General features: G+C 32.9%; 2 long non-coding RNA genes across 2 annotated transcripts in view; both read right to left on the reverse strand.

Moving 5' to 3' along the window:
• LOC149490715 (uncharacterized) overlaps nucleotides 1-22,825 on the reverse strand; it is a 244,929-nt gene that overhangs the window by 25,770 nt on the left and 196,334 nt on the right. The window contains exon 3 of the long non-coding RNA XR_016317216.1: nucleotides 2,353-2,401. This is a non-coding gene — a long non-coding RNA (uncharacterized LOC149490715). The remainder of the gene's footprint in view (nucleotides 1-2,352; nucleotides 2,402-22,825) is intronic.
• LOC149490716 (uncharacterized) lies at nucleotides 13,661-15,219 on the reverse strand. Its single transcript, XR_016317702.1, has 3 exons — nucleotides 14,731-15,219; nucleotides 14,543-14,604; nucleotides 13,661-14,468 (listed from the first exon to the last, which is right to left on the reverse strand). It is a non-coding gene; the product is annotated as an uncharacterized LOC149490716 (long non-coding RNA).

A 22,825-nucleotide genomic window follows, 5' to 3' on the forward strand; every position in this document is an offset into this window, starting at 1 on the left:
GCGGCGTGAGGCGTGTCGAACGTTCTACTTTAGCGTGGGCAGATTTAATTAACTGTAAATAGATACATTTTTCTTGCGTCATTCAGTACAAAGACTACGTAAGGACGAGCGTATATTCCTACACACAAGATAACAATGGTTTTAACACCCATAAGTTTTCAGAACGTTATATTTAGAACTTAGAAGGCAGTGCTGTTTCGTATCTCAAGAGATTGTTAGAACGTGATAATAATTAATATTAGATAAGTTTTATTATTTTTAATTAAACACGTAAGATACACCTAATAAAAATACAAGGGAAGAAACAACATTTTTAATTATAACTTCTCGTAGAACTTGGATTAGGTACACATTTTCCCTATTTCCCCGACACGTCTCATTTCATACATCAAATATTGTATAAGTGAACCATTTCTTTGATGTATCAGAATTGGAATAAACCTTGGGCAATGACCTTTTTACTTTTGCCGAACAAACGTGACATTGAATTAGGCATGCTAAGAAAATAGAAATGAATATTGAATATGAACCTATCAAAATTGTATTAGGTATTTGACCAGGTTACTCCAGATTAATCTAGCTTTCAAGTGGCAGTTTTCTAAAGTTAAAGTTTTTTTTTATTATAAAAAAGGGAAAGAGGTAGGTATATGTAATTTAGAGATACTTTACTTAAAATAATAAACAAAATATTAACATACCTACGTACAAAATTATATTTCATTGTTATATTTTCTTTACATCCTTTTTGGAAATCACTTACGGCCTCCAATCATATACAATTACATTTTTATAACAGTTTACTAAGAAGCCTTTAATTTTAATTTCTTCTAAATACCCAGGTGATGAAATTACTTTGTTTAATTCATGGTCGAGAAAAATAAATTACATCTCTTGTTAATTTCACTGAGGTTCTAAAAATAAGCCATTGTATAATGTAAAAAAAGCTTTATTGTTGCGAAAACGTTACCGAGTTACATTATGGTTGTAAATTTTCCAACATCTTACCCTTTAAAAATGAAATTAATTATGACTTGTATATTGTAATATGTTTTAAATAGATTGATGTTAATGATAAACAAATAAATAAATATGCATATGTGTTTAAACAATAAGTAATTAAATTAAAATGAACTTGTCACGAAAACTTCGAATTTACTCGCATTACATAGAATGAGCTTTAATATGTTTTAACAATAGTTAATCACTCTATTGTAGGTATGTTTTATTAATATTGTTTATGGACCTGCTCTTCTTTGAGGTACCTCAAACGTACACGTGTACGTACCCTGAAGAAATGTTTTTTTTTTTGTATCCGTGTATTTAAAATTATGAAGGTATCACTTATAAGCTTTCACAATTTAGTAACGTCGCAAAATAAATACAATTGATAGAATCTAAGGTAACCAGTATGTGACATCGTGGTCAAAAGCTTCCCTATCGTCCGATAAAAAACCACTGAACATATTTTGATGATGATTTGCCAGTGATCTAGATCTTATGTGCCAGGAAATTTCCATGAACGGCATTTGGCAGCTACCTACAGTTATGTACCAGAGTAACACAAACTATAGAAATTCAGGTTTGTCTGCGGGTAGATCCGCGGGGCACAGCTAGTATAGATAAGGTTCTCATATTTGCCAAGTAGGTATAACGAAACAACATATTTGAGTGGTTACGTTGCCATAAACACACAGATGAAGTACGTATCTGGAGCGCACCTGTGTCAACTGTAAACCACCGTCATCTAGAGGACATATTTAATCATGTGTATTTAAGTATTTATTCAGATTTGCTACTTTTGATTGAAAAATGAGATGGTTAAGTATCTATACAAGAAATCATTGCTTTTGTATTATTTTTAATTTATGTATAATTATTAAAGGCTATTACAAAAAGTTCAAGCTTTTTGTGCACGAGATGACAGAAGATCGTTATTAATTATAAAATATACGAAAATATCATGACCTTGAAAGACTTAGCAACAAAGGTCACATTTACGCGAAAACAAACTCACAAACAAACACAAAAATAAACCCGAAATAAAATAAAATATCTAAATAAAGATACCTACGTGCAAAAATAACCCTTCTATAAATATAGCTCATTCCCACGCTACGGCTACCCGTAAATTTCCCTTCTAGACATAATACTGTATTAATAGACAGTTGTCATCTTATGCGAATTAAATGGCGTGTAAACTCCTTAACTCGATACATAGACCAACAATGGCGATTAACAAGCCGTCCATCACAACTAGTTTTAATTTAAATTTCGCTATGATTTGAGGGTATCAACTGGTTTCGCTGACCGTTATAGGTGTTAAACTTAGTTACATGTAAAGTGATAAATTACCTATTGTACAATTGTTGCTTTGCTGTCCAGTTGATCGAATTTCGCGAATCTGAAACAGAAAAAAAAAACATTTTTAATAGGTATTGATATGCAAGTGAAAATCTACATTATTCACATTTAATGTAAATGTATTAAATATCTGAGACATTAATTAATGTCGAAAAAGATTCATAGATTCAGTTGTATACTGTTCGGAATTGCCAATTAAGTTATTATCCGTTACAGTACCTAACTGCTCGATAAAGTATGCCTTCAGGAACTATAAATTGTTAGACTTTACAGGACAGACCATAAAGATAAGAAACTTAAATAAATTATCTTTCGTTTTCCAGTCAAATTACGCTCACTTTTATGAACCTACTAAGTACTTAAATATATTACGATTTATTAAAAGATTGATTGAAAATGTATATTGCGCATTTCCGAATAAAATCTGCGATATTAAAAACACATTATCAGTTTTACTTTCTTTTAAAGATCATACTGAATAAAATTGGCTATTGTCTAGTGTCCGTTACTCCCAAAAATCATATAGGCTGAGAGCGAAAGTGTAATTTGCATATAACAATGCAACACCTGTTAGTCCGTGTGGGCGCTGTGTCCTCTCACAATAGCTCCTCAAAATAACAGTTGCAGCAGTGTAAATGAACCTTTTTTATTATGATAAGCCGCCAAGGTCACCCTTTGTGCTATCGTGTGTTCGATTATTCGGCCTTGAACTTCACATCGCTTTTTATTGGGACCTATTGTATGGATTGGTCATTTAGTAACTCATTGTGGATGTTCATGTTCTTAAAAAGAGGCTGAGATCGCAATGTTAAGTACTTAATGTTTGAGGTATGTGTTAATTATTCGATTTGTATTTTGGACCTTGTTAGTTACTAGTAATTGACCTAAATTCTACATAATTTGTTAATTTTCATTTACTTACGAGTTTTATATTCAATCATCAATCATATTTATTTGACTCAACATACATTTTGAGTACTTGATCGCCAAACATACCTCAATTGTTAACACACCATTAAAACGTACGGAACAGTTCCTCCCTTTCTTAGCAACAAGTTAGCAAGTTAAAAAGTAGGGCGATATTATCTACAACCTGAACAAACGATTAGTTAAGCAATGAGCCATTAGAATCTTGGAATCACCATATAAATTACCACGTGTTATGATACGAATCTACATTTGGCGATTCTCTGCGGATTTACGACCGAAAACAGTTCTTATAATAAAAATTTGCATAGCATTGATCGTTCACAATGGGTGTCGGTTGACAAGTGATCAATTGTGCGATTTTCACAAGTGAATAGATTGGGACCAGTTGAACTTGGTCGATGGGGTTATTAAATTACAATATTTTTGGGTAATAGGGCATGCTTTTGAGACAGTGTGCGACCGTTTTGTTGTACGGAGTGAAATGTGATAAACTAGATATACCTACTAGTAACTAAATTATAACGTATCTGTAGTAGAATATAATATTCATTCAATTGTCTATTTTTTGTTTTTTATTTCAGGATACCTATACTGAAATGTTGGGTAAGAACTCAAGCTCGGAAAAATATTACATACCTATACATTATTATTATCATGTAAGTGACACATGCCAAAAAACATTTTAATGAACTACCAATGTTTTGCATGAAAATTCAGGATAAGAAAAATCTACGGTTCAAATACTTAAACAATCAAATATATATATAGAAAAATGGTTCACTATTAGCAGTAAAAAAGCACGTGTTTTGTAGATTTTTGTTCCGATTATTTTGAAAAATAATTAAATTGAACAGCTAAGCCTGCAGACGTTGGTATTTGTTGATTAACGTCAGGTATCTAATTGTTATCTTTTTCACGAAAACATCCCATTATCATCAAGCGAGATCGTTAAATAAAAATTAAATTAAATTAAGCGTGTAAAACGTTGTTTTCGAAAAAACTTTGCAAAAGTAAAGTTGAGACAGTTTACCGTTATATTGATCTAAAATACGTCACGATCTGGCTTATTTTTTGGTTCATTCGTTATGAGTCGCTGTTATTTGTTACTATGATATTTAAAACTTATGCTCGAGTAGTTTACTGACTGTGCGTTTTATTGTCCGTGGCTTTCTATTGATTTATTATATGTACTAATAGTAAATAAAACATGCATTATACTGTAACATAATAAATCATTTAACCGCACCGCCATCATAGCTGTTATTACCTTACTTTAGAAATAATATCACTAAAATTATCCAGAAATGTGTTATGCACCTTATATTTTCCCTACTAATACAGCATCATAATTCATTTCAAACGATATTTTATTCACAAGCAATGTTTTATCTAAACCTTACATGTAGTCAACTACAGCAAAAAAACTACCTTCTCATGGCGTAAACCTATGTTTTATTCTTTTTACAGAGCAGTGGTGGTTCTGCAGTCTGGACTGCAGAACCACCTTAACTGGTTAAGACCGTCGAATGTTCGAGGTGAACATGCAAAAACTGAATAGATCTTAAGTCAATCTGAACGGCCAGCATGTTGGATTATAGCATAAACTTTAATATAAAGTTCACGACCCCGCAGTGCGTAATATGCGTTTTCTTAATCTTATAATATTTACTGTTGTTCAGGGTTTAGATATAGACTCATACACAAAGTGCTCCAATGTGAGTTTGTACATTCACGCGCGACATCGCGTTGCGTAGTGAGTAAGACACATCAAGAGACGGTAAGTTACATCATTTGATGTTTAATTTAGTTTCGTGGATGTGATTTCACACTCGATCGGTCGTACGATCACAAATTATAGTTTTCATTACGAGGATATTGCAAAATTCATGAGGTAACAAGAGAACGACAAAAACATGTATTGCAAATGCTTTTTAATTTGCGATTTTTTATGAGAATAAATTGAAAAATAAATCGTGTGTATTAAAATATTAATTTCAAAAACTTCCATGTCGGAATTGATATAAAAACTTGGCGTAATTCGATTAATTAAATACAAACAGTTGTAAGGTGAGTGTAACAATGTCGTAAGGGTACCAGGGTTGCAGCTATAAGGGGTGGTTGTTCCCACGGTGTGCAGGAAGGCTGCGGTATCAGGGACTGCAATTAAGGGCCTATCGCAAACCTAATTGATAGCTCAAGAAGCTTCTCGATGTCGTGTGTTTGTTTTTAAAGTCTTAGTATCAGACATTATTATTGAAATTTGTTATTGATACAACTAGAACTATAAAATATTTACAAGTATAAAAGATGTGTTCTTCTTTAATTGTGCTTAAGTGTAAGATATTTGGATACATATAGTACGTATTTTAATTTTATAATGATTTTAAATTTTCATAACATTCCAATATTTTTTTTGCAGATTGGAATGATTATGTAATTTTATCACTACGAATAAATAGTAGTTGTAGTATCAATTTAAATACACTAGTTTACCGTTTCAAACGGTTCCGGTTTGATCTAATAATAATTACGACAAAGCAGAGAGGATGTTCTGTGCCGAATGCGCCAAAAGAAAAATAACACACGTTAAAAAATATTGTTATCGAAATTTAAACTTTAATACAAGCTAATAAAGGAAGGTGATATTGTAAATCAAAGTTTGTGAAATATTGCGATCCTTACACGCGTGACGGGTCAAAATCGCGATTTTTATTTATAACATGTATTAAAGCAGCTGGGGTTTGTCAGGGCGAAAAAAATATAAGAAAATGGTAAGGGAGACTCTCCCTTCGTCTTAAAGCCACCCTTCGAACGGGTTTCGCCGCCATAAATCTCACGTTCGTATTCAAAAGATATTTTAAAATGCGTATAAAATTTATTCAGAGCAGAAATAATTTGTTGTGCGATATTTATTTCAAGTTTGAACTAATACGAATGTGCACGTGTTTAAATAATCAATATTAAACGATACATGTATTTTGTACAAAGTTATAAAATATTATTTGGTTTTCTCTTTATGATATTATAATAAAGAATAAAAAAAATGAAAATAAAAATATGTTTTCTTATATATTATTTTCCATAGACTTAAAATAGATAAGCATTAACACCTAGAGAATAAAACACACCAAAAGAAAGCGATTCAGTTAATATTGTAGATAACCACTACAAAAACTCATTACAATATAATCGAATAATCATAAACAAACAGATCTATAAAGGCTTTGACCCAATGACCATCTTAATTGCCAAACAATTAAGCCAATAATACGAATACAAAGAGCCAAGAGGTGCCGATGCGTTAAAAATTTTCATCAATACAATACTTTAAAATGACACGTTTGTATAGATGTGGTGTCAATGAACCCGAATTTTTTGCTCCACCTGTTCATTGTTAAGTTGTTTTGATAATTATTTAAATATGTATTGTTCGTAATGCTATCAGATGGCGTGTAAGTTTAAGGTGATAATAGAATAGGCGGTAAAGGTCGATTATATGAGACAACCTTGTATAGATCCATTACCTCTGAGAGACCGAATATGGAAAATAGGGACACAATTACAAAGATATTCAAGTATTGAATTTATGTTTGGCTTTAAAAGTGGGTTTATTGGTTGGATATTATTTCGAGTAACGCCACTAAAAAATATTACAAAAGTTAACTATAGAAGAGATTTGGTTTTTAACATTACAGCTAAGAAGGTAAATAAAATCAATATTGTCTTTTCATCGTAAGTGAGTACCTTGGTATAATATTCAAGTGGCTAATGATTTAATATGTTTATGCCTATATGTTTATTAGTAATCCAGTTTTACGATACTTTACACGTAATAAAATAATTTTGCCGTTGCACTACACCGACCTTTAGTCCTTTTAACAAATACATATCATTTTTCATTATCTCGCATACATCAATATTCAATAAACCTATATCTATGCAAATTAATTGTACAGTTTATTGCTACCCCATCAAAAAGATACAAATGAATACTTTTGACTACAGCGCGTGTCAAGGAATTTACATAATCTCAATAAGTTTGATATCCATTGACTGCAATCATCTATGAATTGGAAGCTACCGCATTGATCGTCCATTGTACTATAAGAGATTTTTTACATCAATAGTTAATGTTTATTTAATAGCCAATTTATATAATATTAAAGTTTAGCGCAAGCACTTTCATATTATGTAAATCGGAATCGATGATAAAGGGCCAAATAGGATACTTTTAAAAGATTTCAACGCGCGTCTTCATTCAAGGAATATATGAATGGAATACTCGACAATAATGCTGTTTGTGGTGATTTATGTATCTAGGTATCACTGTAAAATAACTTTTCTTTATATTGACAAGAAAACATGATCCTAATTAAATTACAATTTACAATAATTAATTTATGAAATAAATTAAAATAAATGTAGTCTAGACAATAATGGTTGATTGTGTATACTTCTAATAGATAATTAAGATAATCTTTTGTTTCTCTAGTACCAAAGATGATAATCGACGTGATTTTGACCTTGTCATTCACATTGGAACTCAACTCTCTCTAGGTAGTATTCCTTCTAGAATTATAAAAATAAGATACCTACCTGTACTAATTATCATCCCTATGGTTGGATAATTAACAAATGGTTGTGATTGTACGGTGAGCGCGCGATGTCCAGCGGCTGGCTAGTAATGTTACACCGATGCAGATGTGAGCTATTGGGGAGCTTGAGGTGAAATGGTCAATCAATTTATTTTCTTTTATTTTCTAGTAAAATAATGAACAAAAAATGTTGAAGGAACAAACCTATCTATGTTTTAGTTTTAACGAAGTACAAAATTTATTCAGAACGTTATTTATGTATATCTATCACGTGGGCATATTTTACTAGGAGCAATTTTTCTATTTCCACAACTATTTTCAGAGTAGGTAAGCTTTAGTGGCTTCCTATTCAATTTCTTTGACTTAAACGGATGCGAAATGTTTGCAGAACAAATGTGGCATTCTCAGTTTATTTCATCTTTTTACGTTTTTACTGTATAACATACTAGTTTTGTATAAGAATAAATTTTACATACCTATATAACGTAAACACAAGTACCTATCTCAGCACTTTTTTGTTAGGTCAACTTAGTCCTAATTTCAATTTGAACAAGTTAAAATAATGGTTTTGGACTTAAGTCAACACAAAAAGCTTCGAACACTTTCTTGTCTGCAGCAAACATCATCATTACGTTAAGAAAAGTGCACATACATGTTTTAAAACATTTAGGTATGTTAAATTTACCTGAAAACTTGATCCTGTGTTATTTATCAATTCCCTCTTTATATAAGTTTTTATTTGCTATTGCTATAAAATATAAAAATACACACATCCATTCGGTCCAGTCGCCCCGTCGCGCTCGGCCGCGCGTGCAACCGCCCGACGGAAGACGCGTCTCATCTCGCGCAGGATGCGGGCGCGTGCCCGCTATGCCAGCTATCCTCTATATCCCCTTACAAACCTGTTCTGTCTTAGCCTAGCCGGACGATCGTACTATATCCGATTGCATGGATGTTGCAATGTTAAATCAATGGTTCTAATGAAACCTCATCACAGATGTGATGATCTATCTTCAAAGATAAGTAATATCACAGATTATCGTTATTTATCATTCTATGAAGCATTAAATATACTTAAGTTTAAGTTAAAACTGAAAGCTCTAACATAAGCTCTGTGTAAATGATGTTTAAGTACGTCTAGCTTTATTATTTTATATATCAAGCTTAGTTATTTTCCTACACAACATTTTTTTTTGTTTCTACATACATGTTTTGTAACGTTTGACGCACATAGGTGTGATAAACATAAACAAATCACATTTAGGAGGGTGTGACGTCAGCACATTGTCACACATTGTTCAGTCCGTCGCGATGTCGCGCGTCGGAAACGGACGGACGGCGTAATGGGCAGCCATCCGACGCGGTCTGACGCATGCGAATTTTATATGGATTACTAGATTTCCGCCCGCGGCTTCGCCCGCGTTTTCAAAGGAAAACCCGCATAGTTCCCGTTCCCGTGGGATTTCCGGGATAAAACCTATCCTATGTGTTAATCCAAGTTACCCTCTATATGTGTGCTAAATTTCATTGTAATCGGTTCAGTAGTTTTTACGTGAAAGAGTAACAAACCTCCATACATCCATACATCCATACATCCATACATCCATACATCCATACATCCATACATCCTTACAAACTTTCGCCTTTATAATAGTATTAAGATTAAGATTAAGATAAGGTTAAGATGGATATGCATGTGTTGATTTCATGTTTCACTTTTTATATTTTGTAGCAAACTGTACGATATGTTAATTGTTATATATATGAATACTAGCTGTGCTCCACGGTTTCACCCGCATTGCTTTGCTCCTGTTGGTCTTAGCGTGATGATATATAGCCTATAGCCTTCCTCGATAAATATTCTATCTAACACCGAAAGAATTTTTCAAATCGGACCAGTAGTTTCTGAGATTAGCGCATTCAAACAAACAAACAAACTCTTCAGCTGTATAATATTAGTATAGATATTTTTTTCTATCTTTTCCCTAGTTCACTCACAAGGTCAAAGTCCATTTCAGGAAATATAGCCACATTAAAATTCATGTTAACTAACACACACGTAGATTGTGTCGGTCTGTTGGTCGCGGATGCTGCGCCCGCGCCGCCGGAAACGGAAGCACGGGTGCGCTGGTTGCTGGTCGAATCACTAGGTTGGTCACCGCGTTACGACATGATACAATTAAAATCATCGTTGTGTGGAGGATGGACTCGATTTGTTTTTTTTAACTGACTTGATTAAAAGTTGTTTAATTGGCTTATTCCTGCGGTTTCGTGGACGTCAGATAAAAGGCCTATGTAAAATGTTAGTTATAGTACCAATATAGTACCTATTATATTATCTGAGGCTATGTTATAGCCCGCAATAGTCTATCTCTGTGCCTTCTAGAGTGCTTGTTTCTCGAGTTTTACAAGCCTCTATCCACCCTTACAAACTTTTATAGGCTTCACAAATATGTGATATAAATAAGATAGGGTTAATAATAATTATATGTTTAACGTCAACAATTATGTTGATTTATGAAAATTGCATATCACGTAGGTATAATACCTACCTCCATTTTGCGTTCCTCTCTTGATATTTATGATAAACAATGAACGAATACTTATGCATATTAACGTCATATTTTACCTCAATATTCACATTAAGGTTTACTAATCTCCTAAATTATGAAGCTCGTATAATATAATATATTAAAGCATGACAAACTTTCATTTTGATCTGTTTTAATATAGCAGCTACGAAAACGTTTACGTAACAAATAGCTTTGAAACTTCATGATAAATCTGAAATGAGGAAAAGCACTTAACTGTCGACGACACGGGAAACAATAATCGGAAGAGTTTAGCGTGTCGTGAGTTTGGAAAGCTCCTCGTGACATTAGCGGGCGTGACCCGCCGCGGCCGCCGTGACCTCCGTGAAATGCGACAAATCGCCGTGCGCTCGCGCTTCGGTCCTCATACCGTGCGATACGCGCTAGCGATGCTTTATATGTTACGATACTTTTGATATCGTTTTACGATGATTTAAGCAGTAGTTGTGTCTTTAATTAGAAAGTTTTTTTTATATTTTAATGTCTTTCGAATTTGCATTAGTTACGAAGAAACATCATCATTCCTTTCACTTTAAAATTGTTCCCTCTTCATTTAACAATTAATTCTTCATTTTTTAATTAATAATTGTGTGACTGTTAGCCAAATCCTTAAAGATCAGAATACAGTTAAGTATTTACTATTTAACATAACACTATCTAAAATGTCAAAACGTGAAACAGAAAGTGTCTAGCACCCAAAACTTAATTCCAAGTTATGGAGAAAATCAATAAATAAAGATTTACTACACGCGTATTCACTAATACATAATCGTACCGTGATCGTGCCGTATAAATGATATACAGTCCAAAAGAAAGATGAGCATGTGTGGCCGGGTCGAGCTCGCACGCTCCTAATCGCTCAGGGAATTAGACAAAACGTCGCCACACTTTTGCAATTACAATATTATGACTTTAATGTGCACTGGAATTATTTAGAGATTTACATGTTAAATCTTATGAATGTACGTGTGTCTTATGGGTGATTCATCACTGCTGTGAATATAATTTTATTAGGAAAAACTAGTATTGCAAAGATATTTCTATGCGTGTTGTAAAATGTTGAGACCTGTGGTTGAGACAAAGAGTTTCCATGATCCAGTACTAAGTACCTACAGTGCAGTAGCAGTGTTTCATGAACATGAATATTCAATAACATGATTTTAAATTTAAAAGTCGGATAATCGTCGGTTATTCATACAATTTCTACGAAGCAAAATCAAAAATAATTAATATGTAATAGGTAATAATTATCACTTCCTTATGGATGCTCAACTTTTTATAGGCTAAGTAGGTACCTAATCATGTTACGTAGATAAAATAAGAGCTAATAAAAGAAACAATTCCTGTGTCGAATATACAAGGCTTTAAAGCTTTTGATTAACTTACAATATCTACGTAGGTATCATTGAAAAAATATTCATGAACTATCTATTTTGTATAAGGTTAAAGGAGTTTCTCAACTAACGGTTTTTAAATTAGATAATTTAAGAGCGAATCCTTAATAGAAAAAAGGCGGAATATAATAAACGAGCTTTTAATCTTATTGCATTTTAATTTCTTTGCATATAATATCAGAACATTTGGACTTTTAAATTATACAATTAGGCACGGCTAGCTCTTTATGGAGTATGAATTTAAATTTTTATGAATCAAATTATGTATTCATAATTCGTAAAAGATCCAACTGAGTCTTTATATTTTAAATAAATTATAACAAGAATAATAATGTCTTTGAATAAATACATGACTATTTAAACGTAGAATGTGTCAGTTTAAAAAAGTAATTAAAAGCACATTCTAAGGATTTTGCGACCATAGAGTGGAAGCTTATTTCCAACCACTATGATCTTTTTTTCATATACCTTATTATGTGTGTTTTACACAGGTGTGTTTTACTTTAAAACATTGCGTTTTAAACGGATTAGGCGTAAATAGATTAAGAAACTAAATAAATGTTTTTAAACATATTATGAAAGACCAAAATGATATTAAAAATAAACATAGAACTATAGTTATTATACGTGCATCTAATAATAATTTATGTTAATGTTATTTATGTCCTGTAGGCATCTATATTATGAGAGCCACAAATAAGTTAAATAAGAGTTCTTAGAGCTAATGACGTATCGTAATTTGTTGTTGTTTTTCTGAATCATTGAATAATACTCTTGAATTTCCTTGTTCTTTGTTGGTTTTGCTGAATTTGTATGGGGAAGCCGTATTGTAAAGGACCGTTGTAGGATAAATTATTTTAAATTGGTAAGTACATCTATTTATATAAACTGGATGAACTAATTATTTAATTAAAAACAAGAATGTATTACAGTTATATTTACAACTCAGTCTGTGATTATGGATTGACTTCTCTCAATATTTTTAAATATCTACAATATTGACAACGATTACTACACAATACACAGATTAGTAAATGGTACTATAACTTTTTACCAAGCCAAATGCAGAATACAAATACAAAATCATCACCTATATTTTGTAAAAAAAAGCAAAAACGCTAAGCATTTCTTTAAAAAAATACTTCGCGTTAAGACGATACACAAAAAAAAATCCACTGCTTGGCGGGCGGAGTCTAATAGCTCGCTATCGCGAACGCGGACTGTGCGCGAAGTCATTCTTGCAAACTCGCCGCGCTGCCGCTGGCCGACTCGGGACAAACATGTATGGAGTCGTCATACAGTTATAATATTGTTATACTGTATTTATTTAATTGTTGATTTATTGGTTTTATTTTCTTGCTTATAAACAAATAATCTTCTTTTTAACAACTACTTAGACATTATTAATAATTATTATTATTTCGTAATGTTAACTTTATTACAAAATAATACAGGTTATAAATAATCTTTAAAATAACAAAAAATATTGTTACTTTGAAAAAATGAAATGGTACTCAATAACGCGGACTACTGAATTGATTTAGATAGAATTTGATGCTGACGTAGATATTACATCATGCCCAGAAATGAAAGGTACTATTTCTGAAAGAAGTTATAAACCCTAATTCTTCTCAGTCAAAGTCAAGAGTGGAAGATATCACTAATACAGTAAAACTGATGCGAAACTTTGGATGTTAATTTGTATATTTTTTTGTTAGTTGTTACTTAATCACGTCAAGACTACATTACCAATTTTGATAGAATATAGCTAATTGCCTGGATTTACACATAGGATACTTTTTATCCGAACTGAACACTTCTGTGGGATAAAACAGGATTCACGATATAACCTAATTCCACGCGGGCAAAGCCGCGGTCGGAATGATATTTTTTTAAATAAAAAAATTGTTTTAAAAAAAACACAAAATATATTGACGCATGTAAGTATTTATTTTTTGCACTCTATTATAATTGTAATTATTCATTACAAATAATCAAAATAAAATAGCCAGAACAAAGTTAGGCCCTGGTAGGGTAGGTAGGCAGGTACAGCAATGTGAGACGAACACTGGCTTATTTATACCAAAAATAATGTATTATAAACATTAAATTAAGTTTACAACAAAAATACATAATATTAGCTAAAGTGAAAACGAATCAACCAATCATCCCACAACAATGCAATGTGCACACAAATATTCATCCAAATCGGTTCATGTGATTAGGAGGAGTGACTGCAGCGCCATCTTCCGGGCCCAATTGTGTTTCCAGATCACCCAGGAACTCAATTTAATATACTTACACAAAATTTTTCGAAATGAAAACTCACATTACTATGTAAATATGAATATAAACCTGTTTTAGTACTAAGCAATTTCCCGCACAGGTGTAGTAAGTATAAATGAAATAAATATCAACATCAAATTCTTTATACAACATACTTATCTACCACCTACTAAGAAATGTAATTCTTGAAATTTTTTCGTATTTTTTTAAATATAATACTACTCCAATGAGCTCCTGTTCCATATTACATCCACCATACTTCCACTAAGTTCACCATGATTTTTTATTTCTTTGCACTTTGTTGCTTTTTGCTAAAAATGGAATCATGCGATAAAACCAGTAGAGCGTTGATAACATACATTTTTGACTGAATAAAGGTACCTACGAAGGAGTGGGTTCACATTGTGAACAATCAGTGGGTTTATTTTCCTTCTGGATTCCGGATTTCTGAAAAGATTATTTATGCTATAAATGAAAAAATCTTACACATTCGTTATGTACTTAAAACAGGGGTACATATCAAATATCGTCTATAATACAATTATCATCAAATTTAAAATAAAACCAACTTACTTCATTAATTTGTTCCAATTGTAAGCATTCTTTTTCCTCCAACCTTTATGTTTCTTCTTCTTATTTTCTTTATTGTCCCCATTTGTCTCATTTTGTCTTATCGTGTTGTCACCCTTTTTTACGATTGCGCAAGCGACACAAGTTCCCCGTGTGACGGCCGTAGCGGGAATGACTCGTGCAGCGATCGGGGTAGGAAGGTACAGGGCGGCTCTCGCTATATTGGCTGGTCGCGCGCTAATTTCAAGTATTTCTTGTTTATTTCAAAACCATCGCATATTTCAAAATTCTAACACGGTAGACGTATAGGTTGTATATTTTATAGTTAATATCCAAAAAGTCGTAACTTTACGTTTGTTATTTTGAAGATGCCAGAGATTAAAAAAAAATAACAATGAGAACTTTGTATTTTTTTTTTCTATCGAGAAAATATCATGGAATCATGTTTCTAAAACGGTAGACGTATTGTGTTACTATTGAACTTTCTTGTCAAGAATTTTCATCACGACAACTTTAATAATATAAAAATTACGAAGGTTTGAAAAGGGCCGTAAATGTTAGAAAAATTAATTCATCACCTTAAAACGCGCGGCAAAACAACATGATTAAATATAGTAGGAAAATTCAACATACAAAGCGTCGCTAGTCCAGTATATCGAAATAATTTCCATGCATTTGAATAATTCCGTCATATTAACTAAAACCGTGAATAATAATACACTAGAATCAGATATAAAAACATGTAGGATAATTGCTCGGGGTTCCACGAGGGTTCCGAGTAAGTATTTGATTTTTAAGGTATATTTTGGCCCGGCGTGGTCGAAATAAATGCTAAACTTGATGGACTGTTTATGTCATGGAAGCGGGTTTGCGCAAGCATTCACAGATTTAGTTGGGGTTGTATGGTACTGTCGTGATCGGAAGTTGTTGTGTTTTATTTCCATTTTAAATATTGGTATTCATAATTATGAATATATGATTATATGATGATTGTATTGAATTATATATTATGTTTAGCGTGCGTTTTCAATATTTTACAGTAAATTTTTATGAGAAAGCCGAACATCACGTAGCTTATCCTTCACGTAGCTTGTATTTATTCTTCATAAGTGTCATGTTTAAAACAAAATAAGATAAAAGGAAAATATCCATCTATCTAATAAATATGCAGTAACTGTAAACCAATAATATACCATGTGTCAGTTATAGTTTTTAGAAAAATTGATACTTAAAAAAATTGCTTCTTAATAAATAAGCACACACGCGATTTTACTAATTCATTTATTTTTATTTAATCAACATATCGCTTCAACGCAAAATCCTATCGAACAGTTTATAAAAACAACATTATCTCGTTCATTCTACATACACGGCATAAATAAATCTGTTCATCCAAAATCAAGTCACTTTCTCACCACGATAGTACTTGCCATGAGGGGCTCCGAACACCTGGCCGCCGCAGCTGCGCGCCTCGGATCTCACGCGCAGCTTCCTCACCGCGCATGCGTGAACACGCACACACACACGCATGCATGCACACACACGTGGGTATGTATGTATGTAGTAAATAGGTGAGTTTATTTAGGTTATTGCGAGATGTTTGTGTAGATTTATGTGTTTAAAACTGTAGGTAGGTATGTATGACTTAGATAAAAAGGGTGAAACCTTGAGTATGATAGTTTGGTGTATTACGATTATACATAAGTAGAATTCAATGTAGATAATATACATAAATGTAAAAAATTGCCCGTATTTATTTTCAAGGGAAATAAAGTAAAATATGAATAAAGTAAAATGTGTAAAATATGCAGAAATGTTTTTTAAGTGATTATAATTATACAGATTAAATAATTGGACGACAACATACCTAGGTGTGACTTCTCATTTATCGTAATTTAATAATCTTACAATAATATAGGTACCTAACCTAAAATGTGTTTATTTTAAAGGTTAAAGGCGACTCAAATATATTAAAATTGTTAATTTCAAAAAGATTACCTCCTTGAATAATGAATAGCTACAATATACAATGTATTAACATAAAAATACCAATAAAGGCGGAACTAGATAAACCTCAAAAGGCAATAAAGCGACATTGTCAATGATTTGAATGAATTCACTCTCATTGAATAAAGCAACAGGTTACATTATCAAATTTGCCACAAAACCAACGCATCTAACAGTTTCGTGAATGGAGTATTTCTAAAAAACATTCCTTACAAGTTGTATTGTCAGCTCACAATGCCAGGCGCCGTGTAACAAAGCAACTTTACAAGTGTACAATTCACGCGATAGCTCTTTATAATTCAACCTTTTTATTAAGACCTTTGATGTTCAGTTCATTTACCCTTCCCTGGACCATTTTTGTTCGCAGGAGTGTAGCCGCGGAGGTCGCGTTACGTTGGATAGGTTTTAAAAGCGTGATATTGTAATATCAATAGTCGCGAACATTTTGTCTGTTGTGTCTTTTGTGCGACGATTAACGTAATTATGTGGTAAACATTCATAACAATTGGCACGTGATTGTGTACAGCCACTGTTTGGGATTGCCCGAATTATAGCACAATGTCTTGTTTTCATTTGTCTGCTTTTAATGAACAATATTGATTCAAACACTTCAGTTACGTAGATTTTCGTGGAATGGATATGCTTCTGTTTAACTTTTGATTATATTTTCCTTTTGTTTTGTTAAATATATATACTTACTTAGGTGCGTATGGCTCTTGCTTATCGTGCCTAAAGTACCTAATGCATATTTTGATTACCTCCTTGAATAATGTTCAATCAAACTACGTTTGTAAGTTACTAAATTTAATAATTAATGAAATTAATAATTTAGTCCTTTCTTTCACATGGAAACGTTTAGCCTAAAATCCCCTGCTATACAGGGTGTAATCGTTAAGTGTGCACAGGCGATTATTCCGTAACTATTATAGATATCAAAAAACTTTAAACTGATATCGAAAGTACTTAACCTAATGAGTAAAATGGCCATAATAAATTTTTAAAAATAATACGAGAAATATCTAAAAAATTAACTTTAAACCCTCCCATACATTTAGTATGAGATATGAATATCCCATGTACATGGGTTGATCCAAAAGTAATGATAATCAATATTAAACAAGGTCATTACAGTTAAAATAATTATGTATTTCTCTAGATAGTCTTCTAACTAGATAATATACTTCGATATTTTTTTTCCTTAACTTAGAAAAAAAAACTTTGACTTCATCTACAAAAACCCCTCAAAATCGGCCATCACTTCGCTGTCGTCTTAAAATTTCTTGTATCGACGGTGTTTCTTGTGCCGAGGTAAGAGATAGAATTAACTAGGAGCTAGATCTTACAAACAGGGTGGGTGTTCAAGCATTTTTAAAGCCGATTTTTGATTGGCAGCCATCGCAACTGACGCTTTGTGATCTGGTGCGTTGTCTTGGTGAACCAACATTCAAGACCGAAGTTTGCCATGTCTCTTTTTCTTACTAACCTACCCGCAATCTTTTAATTTGGTCTGTGTAGTAAGAGCCCCGTGTAGTAGTGGCTACCTTCTTAAAATATTCCACATTTCTTCAGCGTCCCAAAAAACTACGGCTTTAATCTATCCCACTAATTTTCACTTTGAAAATCTTCACCGTCACTTTGGAAGCTCGCATCCAGGCCATTGATTGTTTCTTGGTTTCAGCATAAACATGGTGAACCCAGGTAACGCCCATGGTCACAAATCGTGACAAAAAATTATCCTGATCTCATTAAAAATTTAGAAATTCACCCTCTAAATGTCGAATCGTTGATCTTCTTTTCGTCGGGAAACATTCTGGCTCGCACTGTTCACATTAAAATTAATGTTAATACTTGGAAACGTGGCCTGTAGATATAATTTTTTTGTGATAACTTAGTGATTACATGAGCAAGCATAAAACATTTATTTTATATTTTTATGTGCACAGGAAATACCCAATTATCATTACTTTTGGATCAACCTATACATTTAATATGAAAGATTTTAGCTTTTTTTTTGTTTTTTTGGTTTTCTGCTTTAATTACTTCGCAAATTTGGAGGGAAGTTCATTTAGAAACTGTAAATAGACCTCCTCATTGTATTGCACAATAAGGACGTCACTTCGAAAATCTACTATGAATACAAAATGTATGGGAAATAAATTGTATGGGAGCGTTTAATGTAACATTTTTGGTTATTTCTCGTTTTATTTTTAAAAATTTATTATGGCCATTTTACTCATTAGGTTAAGTACTTTCGATATCAGTTTAAAGTTTTTTGATATCTGCAATAGTTACGGAATAATCGCTTGTGCACACTTAACGATTACACCCTGTATAAAACAAACAATTTCTATATAGCGTGGTACATTCAGACCCCCTCCAAAATCATGACATATCGCACACCCCCGCCGGTGTTCAGTTACCAACGTTTTTTGCTTCAGCCGTGAGACCGAAAGGCGGGGTTAGGTTACTGCCTGAAAGACTACACCAGTTGCACGTGTACGTTTGACGTTTTACACAAAATGGCTGCCGAATTACGAACTTACGACTTACGTTATTCACGGAATTGCGTTTCAATTCTGCTAAATTAAAGTTGCCTTTTGGGTTTGTTCATTTTAATTTTTAGTTTTGATAGTGAAATAAAGTGGCAATTTGAGAAATGATTTTGTATTTTTTAAGCGTTTCACGATTTGTCCTAAGTAAAAAAAGTCTTAGTCAGATACTTGGAAACACTTGGGCAAAACTTAACGACTTGTACAAACAAAGCAGTCTTTAAATTCGGAATATGGCTGATCAGTATCTTATACTATCGGGATCAGTCTAATCCCAATGACAAAGGAGCGGAAACTCCCGCTCAAGTTTAACCCATTCCGTTGCACAGATTATATATGTATAATGAGTGGTTGCTTTTTACAGACGAAATTGAGTATGTTTGGGTGTAACGGTAGGAAGTCCTCGATTATTTTGTTAGCATATCCGAACGGATGTAATTGAAATCAGGTAGACGAATGGGACTCTTTATATGTAATTGAAGATGTCCTTAGCGTTTTTTGAGTAGTTTCTTATACTTATTTTTTAAAATGACAGAGCTAATAAAGTTTATTAATATGGTACAAATTTGTCACTTTTAGGTATATCTCTGCAATTATTAGGAAGTAGAATACCAAACTAACTACGGCACTAAAAGGTTAATGTTTGTAGTTCATTTTCCATAAATAAACTCATCTAAAAGTGATTAAAGGTAATCAAAACTTGATATTTTATTTTGAAATTAGAAGTATTTTATAGGCGTTGAGGAAAAGTTTACATCGTCCAAGAGCAAAATGCCGAGTCACCGGCGCAGGCGCAGACCAAAACCTTTGAAGGCAGCCGACGTTCGACATCGCTCGATCAGCAACAAAACCATGAGGTGGTGATGGTACAATTATTGAGTTAGAGCGTGTAAACTATAACTCAGATTACAAAATAGTAACTACGACTAGAGCTTAAACTTTCTTAAATTTACGAAACTAGAGTAGGTACCTAAGTATATTTTTACTCTGAAGGCATGATACATTCCAAAAGCACTGAAAGTAGGGTATTAAAAACACTTGGTAGAATTAAATACCTATATATACTTAATTAAAATACAGATAAAAAGATTTGTTTCATAGATGTAATAATTTGAATCATGTCCCTCAATGCTGCTAATTTTGACAACGCAAATCGGTAAGAGCACCTCTTCATCACGTCAGATATCTAGCTAGTTAAAAAGTACACAATTTAGAAGTTACTAACCGTATCGATTCCAGAACGTTCGCTCGTCCATTGAAGTGTGTCCAAAAAAAACGAAAAACCCCCGACACTTGCGAGATGATGGTGTGAATTGTACCTACGCTAAGATGAGTAAGCTCGGCCGATAAACAACTGCACCAGACCAGTAATTGGTTGCTATCTTGTCATATGCACCGTGGCTTTTTACGTTTTGTCTTGTCAAGGAGGTGAGATGTCGGTATTCGAGGGATGCGGGAATTTGTTAACAATCATCTTTTAATTCGATACCTTGACACGTTCAATAATCTGTCAATAGTCTTGGGATGCCATTCCAAAAATGAAAAGAATTCATATACCTAAAGAGTTACCATACTGTAACTTTATTATGTAACTTATGATAAACTTCTGCGTTCTAAACAACGTATATCATTGGACCACCGACATTATAATTGGCACTTAATTAAAATCATAATCAAGTCATTTACTTATTCATAACATGGCCTAGTGAGTTATTACTGAATATTATTTTATTGCGGTAATAAAATGTCAAACAACATAAACGTAATGCAATATTAATAAGAAGTATTAAATTAGTTTTATTGGATATTGATTTAATGTATACGGAACTCAAAATATAATTTACTTGTGTTTTTGTTGTTTTTCTGGCAGTGTCATGTTTTAGGCCTTTCTACTTCTTCCCTAGTTCAAATTATACCATTATACATACAAAACAATTCTTTGTTTTTGTAACTATAATTCAGTGTAAAATATTTACATGGCATACCAATAAAATAACCCTAAAATCTATGTGTGAATAGTAACTTATCAATGCAGCTTTTACAGTTATAAAAGTGTTATGAATTTATAATTAACAAACAATGTATGTTTTGTTTCCTTATAAACTAGTAAATTAGCCTTTTATTTTGTAATTTAAACTTTTTTATCTTGGAAATATTTTTATGTAAAGTATTTTGCGGAATTGGAAACTTCACAATCCCTCTTATCTAACACCTACATAACTAAGAAAATAACCTCAGTTTATTTACATAGCTGTACATATTTCGGGGAAGCAATAAAACAGCGGCTTATAAACAGTAAACACATAGATGATTGATCTCCAGGTACCCTTGTTTAATCTGCAAAAAGTGGACGTAATCCTTTCCGGCGCATCCAGCTTTCGGCAGACTTTGTGACGCCGAAATGAAATTGCTAATCGCTTCGCGTAAATTATCCAGGTGTCTAGGGTTGACTGTTTCTATCAATTACATATGGAAAACGGTATTTAAAGCCTTAAGAGCCCTTTGTACTGAAAGTTTAGGCATTTTAGGCACTGAGATGGCTCGCGCCCGCGTTGCGCAGGAGCCGGCGCGGCATGAACTCCGGTGACCTATGAAGGCGGGTGATTATGCCACAGTATAAATAAATCAGTAGTTCGATTTTATTTGCTATCGTAGGAATGTTGTTGATATATAAATTTACTACTTATCCTATACCATTAAACGAGCAATATTTGCATATTTATACAGGGTGTCCCAAAAAGTAGTGATATACTGAAGCTGGGAGGTAGAGGACTTAGAGGGCTATCCGAATCACCCCCATGTGTGTTATGCGATTTTTCGTATTTTCGGAGTTATTACATTTTTTTTCAATTTTTCATCTATCGCCGAGTACGATGAGATTTTTATTTATGGTGACGTGAATTATTGCGCTAGATGCTTGTTTTTTTTTGTGTGCTAAGCTGAAAGATAGGCCAATTCAGTATGGTAACATTTACTATCGTTAGATCTTCGAATGGAATAAAAAAAAGAATTAAATGCTATGAAAGATAAAATTACCCAGTATGTTCATAACTTCAAGGGCCCATAAAAAAATAAAATCACATAAAAAAGGTTTTCCATTTGGCTTTTAAAAACTTGCTCTATCGATCAGGTAGCTACCCTAAAAATTTCATTTTATTATTCTGAAGGCTTCAATCGAAAAATTGAAATCTAAATGTGGTAAGTGCAAAATTTTTATTAACATGATGATTATTAAAACCAATAAATAGGTGTTTAAAAATGAATTTTTTTTAAATAGCCCCGCTGTTGCTCAATGCAAGTGCGACATCACCGTAAAAAGTTGTCTTTTTAATGTCTGAATGCTCTTTTATCATTTTTAATGGTTTCTTCTGCTACTATGAATTTCCGGGTTATTTCGTCCAAATTGTGGCAGTCTCTCGTCTTTGTAGTATCCCCACGGAAAAAATTCAATAGGGTTTATGTCCGGAGACCGTGGAGGCCAGGCTAAAGGGCAAAAATACCCTGAAAGATGGATTGGTCGTTGCAGCCTGCGCATGCGCCGG

Source organism: Colias philodice, chromosome 2 (assembly GCF_061535455.1).
Source record: "Colias philodice isolate Cphi_HAF_F1 chromosome 2, ilColPhil1 Martin Lab GWU primary, whole genome shotgun sequence".
Taxonomy (NCBI): Eukaryota; Metazoa; Arthropoda; class Insecta; order Lepidoptera; family Pieridae; genus Colias; species Colias philodice.